We start from the raw sequence: 10,309 nt of genomic DNA, 5'->3' as shown, positions 1-10,309 counted from the left end.
AGTTAGGTGTCTGTCGGGATGGTTTCTCTTTTGGCCCCTTTGATGTGGAGAGGAAGACAGACTTGGGAGTCACCTTTGACTCTTGGCCACAGCGGCAGTCCTTCAAGTACTCGGGGGCATCAGAAACAATATCGATCCACACATCGATATATGGAGCCTGATCAGGGTGGCCAGGATTTCCATAGATAATACCCCGCACCTGAAAGGCTGTTTGCAGGTCAAGTGACCCCTCTGATGGCCACCCTGTTCCAAATGTGGGCCAATCTCACTGGCAGAACCTCTGAAGGTCAAAGGAAGTGACACTAGCTCCATAGGCTTGGGCTCGTCTCCTGAAATCCTTAAAGTAAAAACAGGCAAGATCTCCACAAAAGCCAAATAAGCCGGGGCTAGCGTCCAGTAGGATGGGGCGCGGAGGCCAGACCTAAGGAAAGAATTAAAATACCGCACATCGATATATGGAGTAAACTTATGAAGACCAAGGCAATAGGAAGATAACAGTACATTCGACCAGTCCAGAGAGACATACACAATACAGACAGACAAGACAAATTACAGGTGGCACAAAACACTAGCATACCCAAAAAACTGAATACCTGAATCAGAAACCTGAATACCTGAAGTCAAATCTGACATCTCAGACCTTGACCGAACTAGGGACGTATTGCTGCGTCCAGCCTTCCACTAGTTTTCTTTAGGGCCCACTGTCAGACAGATCCAAGTGCAGTCTTACTCACCTGTGAAGCTGCTCCAGGTGGCTCGTGCCCCATTGTTACAGAATTAAACCTTTTTGTCTACCTGCCCTCCTGGGCGAGTCTGCCTGGTGTCCAGGGCTGAGGAACATCTCTCAGCAGCTGTCCCCTGGACGGGGCAGGTCCTCGCCCAAGGTGGCCGGGGTCACAGGTCTTAGGAGATCTCCCCTCTGGAGAGATCTCGCTGGGGCCTCCAAATGTTGTGGCGTGATCAATTCTAAGACCCACAGAGCCAATTGAGATGAATTATGAGCCTTTATTAGCCGGCTGGCGACTGACTCTCTAGCAGGCAGGGTTTGAGGAGATCAGCCCTGAGCTCCCAAAAGAGGCAGTTTATAAAGCCTAAAACCACACCCTGGTTTAACATCAAACAAGCAAACAGATTAACCACACTCTAGTTAACATCAAGCAAGCAGGTTACAGAAGCAGAAATTGGCCGTTAGCATATCTTTGCCCAGAACCACACCCTAAACATTGTAACACCCAAATGTTTATTAAAATATTGGGAATCAAAGTGCCATGGAAACTCTGGCTATGATTATTTCCAATCAGAGCTGGCTTGAGAAAAGTTTAATAGTGATATAGGAGAAAAAAAGCTCTATATTTTCCTTCTTTATAAGTTCTGTCTCTCAGCTCCTCACAATAAGAGTGGCTACAAAAGAAAAGTGCCAACGTAAAAACATGATCAGAAAAATAGCTGACTCTCAGCAAGAAGCAGTTTTTGCTCAAATAAGATTAGGGCACTGACTCTGGCTTTGTGTTCTGAGCTTGGTCTCTCCCTCTTCTAGATAATGGTCCTTTGAAACTTTGTGTACTGATGGCTTTGAGAGAGAAAATTAAAAATGTTCAGTGGTTAGAAGCACATTTAGCTAAAACAAAACAAAATCTTGCTCCGGTTGTTGAAATGGGGAAGGTCAAAAACATGAATTAGATGGAATCAAACATTTAGTTTTTTCTTGATCTGAAACTAGATACTTGACTCTAAGCAAATCTTTCTCTATATTGGTCAGTCTGTCAAATGGCCAATTCAGAGCCTCTATAAACAAGGCTGCTCCCACCTCAGGGACTTTGCATATGCTGTTCCTGCTCTCTGATAATCTTCACTTTCATTCTCTCCCTACCATCCTGGCTGACTAAAACAACTTTTCCACAGGCCTTTCCAGACTATCCAAAATACTTTAGTTATTTTAGGTTTTACATTCTTATGGCCTGTAGATTTTCTTTTTAGTGTTTATGGTGGGTAGAATAATTCCCCCCCGCCCCGCCCAAAAAAAGTGTCCACATCCTAATCCCCAGAACCTGTGAAAATATTACCCTATATGGTAAAAGGGACTTTGCAGATATAATTAAGGATTTGAGATGGAGATTATCTGGTGGGCCTAGTGCAATCACGGGGGTACTTATAAGTGAAAGAGAGAGGCCGGAGAGTCAGGGAATGCAGGTGCCTCCAGAAGCTAGAAAAGACAAGAAAGCAGAGTGTCTTCTAGAACCTTGAGAAGGAACACAGCCCTGCTGACAATTTTGTTTTAGCCCCCTGGGACCTATTTCAGATTTATGATGTCCAGAATTGTAAGATGATAAATTTGCGTTAAGCCATTATGTTGTGGTAATTTGTTACAGCAGATATAGGAAACTAATAGAGTACTTATTATACTTGTATTTATCTATTGCTCTGTCTTTTCTGTTCAATTATAAACTCCATCAAGATGGAGGCCTCTGTATTCTTAGCATCTAGTGTAGTACCCAGCACTTGTAAGCAATGCATAATATTTGCAAATTGATTGTGCTCCCTAGAAGGAAGCAGTAATGGCATTATGAGATTTCATTATAATAGACAATAACCCAACCAGAATACTCATTCACTCATTCATTCAGTCATTTACTATTATGTTCCAGGTGCAATGCCAGACAGTTGGGATAAGAAAGTGATCAAAACACATCCGATTTTCCCCTTAATGATGAGTATGTGTAAGTGGCCCACCTAGGAGCTTCCTTTTCTGTTACATAGTTGTGCCCAAGCGTCCAAAGTGATTTAAGTGGAGGATAAACTAATTCTTTGGTGAAAAATCTTTTTTATCTTTGCTATGTCATTTGCCAAAACAAAAAATGGATTCATAATTGGAATATGTGTATAAGAAAGTTGTTTATAACTTCAAATAGTTACTAGAAAGTTGTCTAAGTAAGCAGCAGTTCGAAACAACTTTGATCACTATATATAGATTTCATCATTCTCTCCAAAGAAAAAGAAACAGGTATAAGTCAAGCGTAATCAGACTGGTAGAGACCAGACCCAATAACAGGCTTGTTCAGGGCTCTCAGTCAGGTCAAGCCTTTGTGCAATTGTTTTTCTCTTTTTTTGTTTCCATCAAGTAAAAAGATAAATATAAGAGATATTGTGTAAGTAAAAAATAGGAGGAAAACACACTCGTATATACAAACTTGTATATGTAAAAAAAAAAAAAAACCTCTTGTAATCTTGCTTAATATGGAACTTGACTCTTAAAATGAAAAATATTTCCAAGAGAATCTTAGAGAAGAAAGTGGGCTTTGTGGACTTTAAAACTATATTGACTTTGGTGATGGTTTGAAGTTGCCATAGAGATACATGGACAATAGACTAGTGGTTACCAGAAGGTAGGGGAGAAAGGGGAGAGGGGAGGTAGACAGGGTAAAGGGGATCAAATATGTGGTGACAGAAAGAAATCTAACTATGGGAGGTGAACACATAGTGTAAATATATATATGACTTCCTGTTAAAATGTACAGCTGAAACTTAGATTTTGTTAACCAATGCCATAAAAAATTAATTAATTAATTTGAAAATTAAAAAATTAAAAAATAAAAATAAAGTTGCCATAGAGGGAGGTCAACATGGTGAACTAAAGTAAAAGTGGGGTTCGCCTCCTCCAGATCTGCATTAAAATTACAACCAAATTATAAAATAACATGGGAATCACCTGAAGTCCAGCTGATCATAACATGTACATCTGATAATATAAAGAAGGAGCCACATTGGAGCCAGTAGGAGGGGCAAAGTTGTGAATCAGGCTGGACCTGTACCCACAGGTGGCGGTGAAGCACTGGGAGAGAAAGTGAGGCTGCAGAAGCCCCCCTGAAGGAGAGAGGGGTCTTAGTCCCACTTGGGGGTTCCTCAGCCCAGGATCCTAGCCCAAAGAACAAGGGTTCCCCAAAAATTCTGACTGTAAAATCAGAGGGTATTCTGGACATTGAGTGACACGGAAGAAGATTGAAATCTCAGATGCCTCTTTAAAGGGCTCACACATGGGCTCTCTCACCCACGACACTCACCCAGGGCACCGGAGGTGGGTTAGAGGCTGTGGCAAGATTCATATAGGGGAAGACTGCATTACTTAGTGCCCAAATGAGGGCTGGACAGGCAGCCACCATTGTGCCTTAGTTGAGGCCTCCCTACAGGGCAATCTACAGACAGGCACCAGCTTGCCTGTACAACTCCCTCCCTGCTGCACAGCCAGTTCAGAAGCTGCACTGGCCTGAGGAGCTCAGCCTGCCCCATCCAACCCGCAGGTTCCCCAGAGCAGCTTGTTGCTGGGTGGTTGCCCCACTCTGCCCATTTCCAGGGCCAAACATTTGGCACGGGAAGCAGACCACAGCCAGAGCTATGAGAGCATTTTGAGGACAGTTTCAGGTAGATCACTACTGCTAACATGAACTTGAGTGGCTTGCAGGGATCTGTGGGCCAGTCCCAGACAGCAGCTGGTCTTGCTGTGATCTGGGACTTTTATGAGAATGCGTGAGCGGAGAGGAGTCACAGCAAGACTGGGCTGTATCGGCCTGATGGCCACTGTCATCCTGAAACCCTGCCTCACCCAACCCACAAATTGCCTGGCAATTTCTAGAGCAGTGCATTCTGCACAGGCAACAAAGTTTGGCAAGCTCAGTGCGTGCATTGTGGGAAAATCAGTTGCAGGCAGACAAGAGCTGCAATATCATGTGGGGGGAATCTCAGGGGTCTGTGGGACTGCTGCAGATGGCAGCTGGTCTCACTACAGCGGGAGTGTGCGAGCACAGAAGTAGCTGTGAAACTGAGGCTGTATTCACCTGATAGCCCTTGTATCCTTGAGGTTTCACCCAACCCACAAAGTTCCAGTAGCCTGTTGACAGGCAGCTGCCTTTGCCTTGCCCCTCTTGCTCATTTTGCTCAGTCAACAGACCTTGGCACATTTTGGAGAAATCAAAATGCAGCAGATTACCGAGGCCTGCACAAGCTGTAGTATCACTTGGGGGATCCCAGGGATCTGTGAGCTCATCCTTGATGGCAGTAAGTCTCGCAGTGATATGTGACTTTGGTGGGAGCCCATGGTCCCAGAGCTGGTAGCAAATCTGGTGCTGTATAGACCTGATGGCCCTACCTAACCCACAAATTACCTGTGGCAAGCCTCTTCCCAGGCAACCCAGTCTCATTCTGTGCTTTCCTTGTGTCACGAATTCAACAGCAAACAACAGCAGTTTGTTGTGTGGCTGCTGCAGATGGCAGCTGGTCTCACTACAGCTACACAGTTTGTGTGGCCCATGCAAAGCCCGTTCACCCAAGAGAAGCATTCAGTGGACACAAACTCATACCCATGAGTTTCAGTAATTCTTGAACAGATCTCGGGTGTTTGCAGACCTGAGGTCGGCTCTGGCTGGCCTTGCTGTTAACTGAGACTTGTACAGGGGGCCACAGAGACAGCGCTGGCATGTAAACTAACACTACAGTGGCAGGGGGAAATCTGCTCAACATAGCCAATGACTCCCTGACCCCCTGCACCACCCAACACTCATATCACCCAGAGGCTCTTCCAGCTGCAGAGTCTTATGGGCAACTGAGAGGCAGCCTCTGGCCTTGAGGAAAACTGGTGCTTCTGCTTAACTTCCCCAGGACTGGTACTAGGGAAAACCAAACCGCAACCTACAGCATTGTCTGTTCCACTTACCTATAGATCTAGCATAGGCAGCAACCATCTGTGGATTGCTTTGCAGCTCTCCAGGTAGCCACGAGCAAGCAAAGGCAGTGGCTGACTTTGGCCTATGGGGGACCTTCTCCCAAGGGGCCGCAAAACCAATGCACCCGGAGGCTGGCACTAGACAACAACAGAGCAACTCTTGACTAGTCCCCTAAGCAGTACACACAAAGGGTAGTCTCAACAAGTACACAAGCCTGGCAGGGCACATCCTACTCAGTGGCATCAGCCCCCACATAGTAATTCATACTCTATGGGCATAGCCATTCCAAATGCTCATCAGCCCAAGCGTTAATCCCATCCACTGATATACCAACATCAATAAAGGCTTAGCTACAATAGAGATCACACAGGACCCACACAAAGATCGTGTCCAGAGCCCCTGGCACAGGTGATCTGGGAGAATGTGCCACTGAGCCACAGAGGACACCTTCCACATAAAGCCATCTGGCCAAGGCTGAAATATGAAGCAAATCTTTCTAACACATAGACATGAACACACAGAGACTAATAAAATGAGAGAAACATGCCACAAATAAAACAACAGGAGAAAACTCCAGAAAATAACCTAAATGAAGTGGAGATAAGCAACCTATCAGAGACAGAGTTCAAAATAATGGTTATAAGGATGCTCAATGAATTTAGGGGGAGAATGTATGAGCTCAATGAGAACCTTGACAGAGACATAGTAAACATGAAAAAGGATGTAGAAACCATAGAAAAGAATTAGACAGAAATGAAGAATACAATACCTGAAATGAATACACTAGAAGGATTCAATAGTAGATTGAACAAAGAAGAAAATAGAATCAGCGAACTGGAAGACAGTAGCAGAAAACACTCAATAAGAACAGAAAAAAGAATTTTAAAAAATAAGGCTAGTTTAAGAGACCTCTGGGACATGAAGCATAACAATATCTGCATCATAGGAGTAACAGAAGAAGAGACAGAACAAGGGATTGAGAATCTAGTTGAAGAAATATGACAGAAAACTTCCTTAATGAGTCAAAGGAATTAGACATACAAGTTCAGGAAGCACAGAGAGTCCCAAACAAGAGGAATTCAACCAGACTCATGCCAAAACACATCATATCAAAACGCCAAAGGTCAAAGACAAAGAGAGAATCTTAAAAGCAGCAAGAGAAAGGAAGCTAGTTACTCACAAAGGTAACCCCGTAAGAATGTCTGCTGATTTTTCAACAGAAACTTTGCAGGCCAGAAGGGACTGGCAAGAAATATTCAGTTATGAAAAACAAGAATTTATAACTACGAATACTCTACCCATCAAGCCTTTTAATTAAAATAGAACGTGAGATAAAGAGCCTTCCAACAGGGAAAAACATAAGGAATTCATCACCAACAAGCCAGTATTACAAGAAATGTTAAAGGGATTTCGGTAAAGAAGCAAAGGAAAATAAAATAATAATAATAATAAAAATACATACATACATACATACATACATACAAATGATAAAATGTCAGTAACTATGTACCTATCAATAATCACCTTATATGTAAATGGATTAAATGCTCCAATCAAAAGACATAGGGTAGCCAAATAAGAAAACAAAACAAGACTCATGCATATGCTGTCTACAAGAGGCCCACTTCAAATCAAATGACACTCACAAACTGAAAGTAAAGAGATGGAAAAAAATATTTCACGCAAATGGAAATGAAAAGAAGCCAGGGTAGCAATACTTATATCAGACAAAATAGACTTTAAAACAAAAATCCAGTATGTCTTTGAGACAAAGAAGGGCTTTACATAATGATAAAGGGATCAATAAATCAAGAGGACATAGCCTTAGTAAACAAATATGCACCCAACACAGGGACACCTATATATATAAAGTAACTATTGACTGACATAAAGGAAGAGATCAACAGTAATACATTCATAGTAGGGGACTTTAACACCCCATTAACACCAATGGACACATCTTCTAGACAGAAAATCTACAAGGAAACAATGGGCCTCAAAAACACACTAGACTGGATAGACCTAATAGATTTTTTCAGAGCATTTCACCTGAAAGCAGCAAAATATACATTCTCCTCAAACACACATGGAACATTTTCCAGGATAGACCCATGTTAGGATACAAAATAAGTCTCAATAAATTTAAGGAGATTAAAATGATATCAACCATCTCCTCTGATCACAATGGTATGAAACTAGAAATCAACTACAAGGAAAAACTAGAAAATACACAAATACATGGTGGCTAATTAACATGCTACTAACCAATGAATGGGTTAGCAATGAGATCAAGGAAGAAATTGAAAGATACTTAGAGACAAATGAAAATGAAAACACAACGACTCAAAACCTATGGGATACAGCGAAAGCAGTCCTAAGAGAGAAATTCATAGCAATACAGGCCTACTTTAAGAAACAAGAAAAAGCTCAAATAATCTAATTTTACACTTCAAAGAACTAGAGAAAGAACACAAACAAAGCCCAAAGTGAGTAGAGGGAAAGGAAATAATAAGGATCAGAGCAGAAATAAATGAAATAGAGTCTAGGAAAACAATACGAAAGATGAATGAAACCAAGAGCTGGTTCTTTGAAAGGATAAACAAAATTGATAAACTAGACTCATCAAAGAAAAAAGAGGGAGGACTCAAATAGATAAAATCAGAAATGAAAAAGGAAAAATAACTGTGGACTCCAAAGAAATACAAAGGATCACAAGAAAATACTATGAGCACATATGTGCCAACAAATGGGACAATCTAGAAGAAATGGACACATTCCTAGAAACATACACTCTCCCAAGACTGGGTCAAGAAGAAATAGAAAATCTGAACGACCAACGAAATAGAATCAGTAATCAAAAAACTCCTGAAAAATTGAAGTCCTGGATGAGACGGCTTCATAGACAAATTTTACCAAACATTCAAAGAAGAATTAACACCTATACTTCTCAAACTATTCCAAAAAATTCAAGAAGAAGGAAGGCTCCTTAACTCCTTTTATTAGCCCACCATTACCTTGATTCAAAAATCAGACAAAGCCATTACAAAAAAAAAAACTATAGGCTGATATCTCTTATGAACATTGATGCAAAAATTCTCAACAAAATATTAGCAAATTGAATTCAGCAATACATTAAAAATATCATATACTATATCATATACTATCGTATAGTAAAATATCATATACTATAATCAAATTGGATTTATTCCTGGGATGTAAGGTATATAAGGATATAAGGATATCTGCAAATCAATTAATGTGATACACCACATTAACAAATTGAAAGATAAAAACCATATGATCATATCAATAGATGCAGAAAAAGCGTTTGACAAAATAATAAAAACTCTCAGCAAAGTGGGAACAGAAGGAATATACCTCAACATAATAAAGGCCACATACGACAAACCTACAGCTAACATCATATTCGATGGAAAAAAACTAAAAGCATTTTCCTTAAGATCAGTTATAAGACAAAGATGTTCACTTTCGCCACTCCTCTTCAACATTGTATTGGAAGTCTTAGCCACAGTAATAAGACAAGAAAGAGAAATAAAAAGTATCCAAATTGGAAAGGAAGAAATAAAACTCGTTATTTGCCGATGACATGATACTATATATAAAGAACCCTAAAGATTCCACAAAAAAACTGCTAGAACGGATCAATGAATTCAGTAAAGTAGTAGGATACAAAATTAATATTCGGAAGTCAGTGGCATTTTTATACACCAGTGATGAACTTTCAGAAAGAGAAATTAAGAAAACAATCCCATTTTCAATTGCATCAAAAACAATCAAATTAACCAAGGAGGTAAAAGATCTGTTCTTGGAAAATTATGTCATTGAAAAAGAATTTGAAGAAGATACAAATAAATGGAAGCATATACTGTGCTCATGGGTAGGAAGAATCAACATCATTAAAATGGCCATATTACCCAAAACAATCTATAGATTCAATGCAATCCCTATCAAAATATCAATGACATTTTTTAGAGAGCTAGAACAAATAATTCTAAAATTTATATGGAGCCATAAAAGTCCCCAAATAGCCACGGCACTCTTGAGAAAGAACAAAGTTGGTGGTATCATACTGATATCAAATTACACTACAGGGCTGCAATAATCAAAACAGCATGGTACTGGCATAAAAACAGGTACATTGATCAATGGAACAGAATAGAGAGCCCAGAAATAAATCCACATCTATATGCTCATTTAATATATGACAAAGGAAGCAAGAATCTACAACAGGGTTAAGACAGTCTCTTCAATAAATAGTGTTGGGAAAACTGGACAGATAAATGAAAACAAAATGAAACGGTGCCACCTTCTTACAGCATATACAAAAATAAACTCAAAATGGATTAAAGACTTAAATGTAAGACCCGAAACCATAAAATTTCTAGAAGAAAGCATAGGCAGTAATCTCCCTGATATTACTACTAGTAATTTATTTTTGGACATATCTCCTCAGGCAAGAGAAACAAAAGAAAAAATAAGCAAATGGGGCTACATTGAACTAAAAAGCTTTTGCACAGCAAAGGAAACCATCAACAAAATGAAAAGATAACCTAGTGAATGGGAGAAGATATTCA

This window comes from Pteropus alecto, unplaced genomic scaffold (assembly GCF_000325575.1).
Source record: "Pteropus alecto unplaced genomic scaffold, ASM32557v1 scaffold51, whole genome shotgun sequence".
NCBI lineage: Eukaryota > Metazoa > Chordata > Mammalia > Chiroptera > Pteropodidae > Pteropus > Pteropus alecto.
Note: the sequence above shows the minus strand (reverse complement) of the source record.